This window comes from Rhincodon typus, chromosome 1 (genome assembly GCF_021869965.1).
Source record: "Rhincodon typus isolate 14 chromosome 1, sRhiTyp1.1, whole genome shotgun sequence".
NCBI classification, from domain to species: Eukaryota; Metazoa; Chordata; class Chondrichthyes; order Orectolobiformes; family Rhincodontidae; genus Rhincodon; species Rhincodon typus.
The window spans coordinates 134,721,055-134,726,437 of record NC_063332.1 but is presented as its reverse complement, the minus strand read 5'-3'; positions in this window follow the sequence as shown (position 1 = coordinate 134,726,437).

Sequence of the window (5,383 nt, the reverse complement as noted above, 5' to 3'; positions counted from 1 at the left end):
CGACTGTCTGTGTGGAGTTTGCACATTCCGTGTCTGCGTGGGTTTCCTCTGGGTGCTCCGGTTTCCTCCCACAGTCCAAAGATGTGCAGGCTAGATGGATTGGCCGTGCTAAATTGCCCGTAGTATTCAGGGATATGTAGATTGGGAGGGTTATAAGGGGATGGGTCTGGGTGGGATGGTCTGTGGGTCGGTGTGGACTTGTTGGGCTGAAGGGCCTGTTTCCACACTGTAGGAATTCTATGAAACATACAAGGCTCTTAGGGGACTTGACAGGGTTGATGCAGAAAGATTGCTTCCCCTTGTGGCAAAGTCTAGTAACAGATGGCATAATCACAGAATAAAGGGTCACACATTTAAAATAGAGATGACGAGGAATTTATTTTCTTAGAGGTTAGTGAATCTGTGAAATTTTTTATGACGGAAGGCTTTTGAGACTAGGTCATTAAATATATTCAAGTCTAGACAGATATAGATCTTTAATCAGTAACGGAATCAGAGGTTGTGGAAAAGGCAGGTAAGTGGAGTTGAGGGTCATCAGATCATAATCTCATTGAATGGCAGGGCAGACTTGATGGGCTGAATGGTCTGGGATCACCGCTGATAAGATAAAGCTCCCGGGTGTCAAATGAAGCAGTCAAGCTTGCATCCAAATTATGATATGGATCAGATACTTAATTACACCAGCAACCACTCCAACACCCAAAAGGACATTATTCAAACGAGCCACAACGCACTGCAGCAACCTGGAATTGCTCAAAGCAGAACAGGAGCACTTATACCCAAAAAGCACAATCCGCCGTTACGAACGTGACATAACGTCTGCACGTTATGTAAGGTCTACGTCTGCACCTACATTATATGAAAATGCTGGTGCTTGGTGTCCATCATGGTAGCCAATTACAGTAAGGCGCAAATTGAATTCACCACATACCCACTCTGGTTTCTGTGCTGAGTTTGCTCGATATCTGGTTTGTTGTGTGACTTTGGTAAAATAGAAATATAAATATTAATAAGGCGAGTTGGGCCATCAACAAGGCATTTAATAATAAATGCCCTTCACAGGCTAGTCGCCACTGCCTAGTGAGAAACTCACCTTACTGCTTGTGAAAAGCATAAAAAATGGAGTGAATTGCTCCCAACATTGAGGTGGGCCTCACTGCATTTCTTGCCTGATTCTGCCACAAATTTCACTATAGACCATGTTGCTCAAACCCCTACAAGATTCTACACAATATTTTCATTTTTGAAAAATACCCATTGATTCAACATTTTTGATGTGATTTGGGCAAGTTCTCACCATGCCCAGCTGAGAAATGAAAATGTGAGAATAAACCAAATAATGGAAAAATTTGGCTGAACAATCAAAATGGAAATGGGTAATGTCTGTGTCACTAATCAGAGAGCTAGAGCTTTACAGAGACCAGTGGCTGAGCCACATCTTAATGTGCTGCTTCCCCTTACACTTGGAATCTCAGATCCTTAGTTGATGATCCCATGAATTCCAAATATTGTCCGCCACTAGCCAGAAAAGGCATTCAGTATGTGGAATCCTGAAGCTGTATAGCATATTCAGAGCTTTCCTCCATTTCAGAGGCTACAACAAACTTTGCGCAGGTTAAGCTTCTCCTTCCTTGAGACAGTTAATGTGTCTCAGTTTCCAGAAGTTGTGCAGTGGGATATCGCTTAGAAATTAATATATGAATTAATATACTTCTGAACTATTTAATTTTAGTGCTGAAAATGACCTTTAATGTCCCCTAGACTTTGCAAGCTATCATCTTCAGTTCAGCACGTGTTACAAAAAGAATAATGGTTCTCTCAAATGGTTGGTTCTTCTAAACAAATAAGACCATAACTCAATCGACATTTTAACAATGCTGAGTTTCACTTTCCCCCCCCTCTTCATTCCCTGTTCAGAACATTCCTGATGCAAACATAGCTCAATCTTGATAAATAAAACCTATTTTCCACTCTCTGACTCTCTTCCATTTTGCATCTCAGGAGACCATCAAATGCTTTATAGCACCTTGTAATCGATTCAATTCACAAAATAGCACTCGTCTTTCGTTTTATTCATTCATGAGATGAGGGTGTTGCTGGCTAGACCAGCATTTATTGCCCATCCCTAATTGCCAAGAGGGCAGTTGAACAGTCAACCACAATCCTGTGGATGTGGAGTCACATGTAGCTCAGACCAGGTAAGGATGGCAATTTCCTTCCCTAAAGGGCATTAGTGACCAGATAGGCTTTTTCAACAATCGACAATGGTTTTATGGTCATCATTAAACTCTTAATTCTAGGTTCCTTTAAAAATTGAATTCAAATTCCACCACCTGTGGTGGCAGGACTCAAACTCTGGGTCCCCAAAACATTACCTAGGTCTCTGCATCAATAGGATAATGATAATACAATCAGGCCATCATTTTCCCATCTCGTCAAATGACCCATGTCTCCCATAACAATTAAAAGCTCAAATACTGTTGGAGATGGCCAAAACTTCTTGCTCACCAGCAGAACATGTGACTGCAGAGGGTATTTATTCTTTTCACTATGTTGCCAAACACTCTTGAAAGCCTGAGAAACCAACTGGCAAAAATTTGAAACTCTGACTTTAAAACAACTATTTTTTACATAAAGATTTAAGATGTTAAACTAAGGTCCAATCTGCCTTCTCAAGTGAATGGAAAAGAAATTCCACTTAAACAATGTTTTTTGTGACCAGAGGATGTTCAAAAGTTTTTTTCTGCTGCCAACAAAGTTCTTTAGAAGTGTAAGCGATGTTGCAATTTAGGAAATAGCCACATAACTAGCTTCCACAGACATTAATAATATAATCTTTCTTTGTAATGTTTACTAATGGCTAAATTAGGCCAGAATAATGGGAATTACTCCCAATTCTTCTTCAAAATAGGAGACAAGGTTCTTTTATACCCACCTGAAAGGATAGATAAGGCCTTGGTTTAATATCTTATCTGAAAAATAGGACATCAGACGATGCAGCCCTGCTTCAATACTGCACTAGAGAGTCAGCCTTGATTTTTGTGCCCAAATCCAATGGTGCCGCTGAAAGAGGAGCAGACAGTTCTCCTGCTGCTCTGTAACCTTCTTTCAAATAACACTTCCCAAAAATAGAAATAACTGGTCATTCCTAACATATGCTGTTGTCAAGAATTTTATTCTCAACTGGCTGATGTGGTTACCCAAACAATTGACTAAATCTGACAAATAGGAATAAAGTGCTGTTATGGTCTTTAACAAGACAGAAGTGAGAGACAGTGATTATGAGAAATGAGTCTGAGAAGCATTAATTAGGTGAGCAGGCAGCAGCTGTTTAGTAAATTTTAAAGTTTCTTTCCTTCTCTAAACAAAGACAGTAGGTAAAACTAGGAATGGAGAGAGAGATAATTACAATATTAAAATGATACCTGAATTAGTCAAACTAACTAACATAACTACAAATAATTGTGGAATAACTTTTTAAGACATATATTTGATCAAAGAAAATAAAGGTGGCAGGCTGGTGGTGTGTTGCAATTATAGTATGTGGGAACTGGTGAGCATCATTGTGATAAGGAGCAACCATGTTTACAGAAAGCATCTGTAGCTCAAAGAAAGTATCATAGATAATAGGAACTGCAGATGCTGGAGAATCTGAGACAACAAGGCGTAGAGCTGGATGAACACAGCTTGGCCTGCTGTGTTCATCCAGCTCTATGCCTTGTTGTCTCTGTAGCTCAAAGAATTTCAGCTCAGACTTGTTGAGCTGGAGTCGAAGCTCCAAACTCTCAGGGAGGGGGCAAATTATCCAGACACTTTGTCCCAGGAAACAGTCACACTACTTTGATTCAGTACTTCAGATTTGTTTGGGTTAGGGACAGATACAAGGGGTTGTTAGTGAGTGACGTGTGACTGAAAGCGATTTGCTTGTTCAACAGTTTCAGGTTTCTTGCAGCCTGTGTAGACAAGAGAAGACTGCAGAGAGGATGAGCGAACTATTGCAATACTGTGGTACAGAGAACCATTCTAACTTTGGAATAAAAAGTGGAATGTAGTGGTAGTAGTTTTAATAAGGGGGCATAGTGGTAGGGGGCTAGATACTGTTCTCAGTACTTTTGAGTATGACTCTCGAGCACCGTTCCTTATTGATGCGAGTATTAAAGGGCATGACTTCAGGGCTGGAGAGAAGTTGCAGTGAAATAAGAAGGATCCCGTTGTCATGGGTACCAACAACATGGGTAGGACTAAGAAAAAGATTCTGCTCAGTGAATATGAACATCTAGGGGTTAAATTAAAAGCAGAACATCAGAGGTAATAATCTCCAAAGTACAAGGGGAGCAACTAGCAAATTGCTATCATTTAAAATTCTTGGTAATGTGGGCATCGCTGGTCCAGCTAGAATTTATTACCTATTCCTAACCACCCTTGAGCAGGGAACTAAGATCAGACAGTAGAATCTGTGGCAACAAGAATACTATGCATTCAAGATGGCGGCAGTAACCTATTCCACAACTGCCTAAGCATACAACTACCTGCCTGCCTTTCATCCCCTCAGTCACCTCTCCGTACCTTCTTATACCTTGCTCGATCTCTCTTGCTCACACAGCTCCGGGGGTGGAGACCCAAATACCACTTCTCCCGTCTTCTGGCTGCCTCCAAAATGATTCTTCTGGCACTCAGAACCGGACTTAGCAATGGCTGCACAGCCTACAAACAGCCCTCCTGCCTGCCCTAGTTGTTACACTAACCCTAGCCTGAAAACTAGCCCCAGGTGTAATACCAATCTTAATCCTAACCGTAACCCTAACCCTAAATCTAACCCTAACACTAACGCAAACCCTAACCTTAACCCTAACCCTAGCCTGAATGTTAACCCTAATACTAAATGCACCCTTAACTTTACCTCCACACCAATCTCTAACACCTACCCTAACTCTAACTCTAAACTTAACCGTAGCACCACCCCTAACCCAGGCTTTAATAGTAACCCTAGACCTAATCTTAACAATCACTGTAATGCTAAGCTTAACCCTAGCTCTAGCCCTAAACCTAGCCCTAGTGCTCAATTTAACCCTGGCCCTAACCCTCAGTCTAACACCAATCCTAAACCCAACCTGAAGCCGAAACTTAAATGTAACCCTAGTCTTAATACTAACCCTAGCTATCCCAAACACCCACCATTAGCTGAACCCTAACCCTAACCCCAACCCCAGCCATGAACATTAACTAGCAGCAAAACGGCACGACGAACTCTCCTTAATGTCAGTACACTCAGACAATGAAGGCCATCAGTTTAACTAGGAGAAGGTAACCATAGTGTGGAGCTGGAGGAACACAGCAGGCCAGGCAGCATCAGAGGAGCAGGAAAGCTGACGTTTCGGGTCGG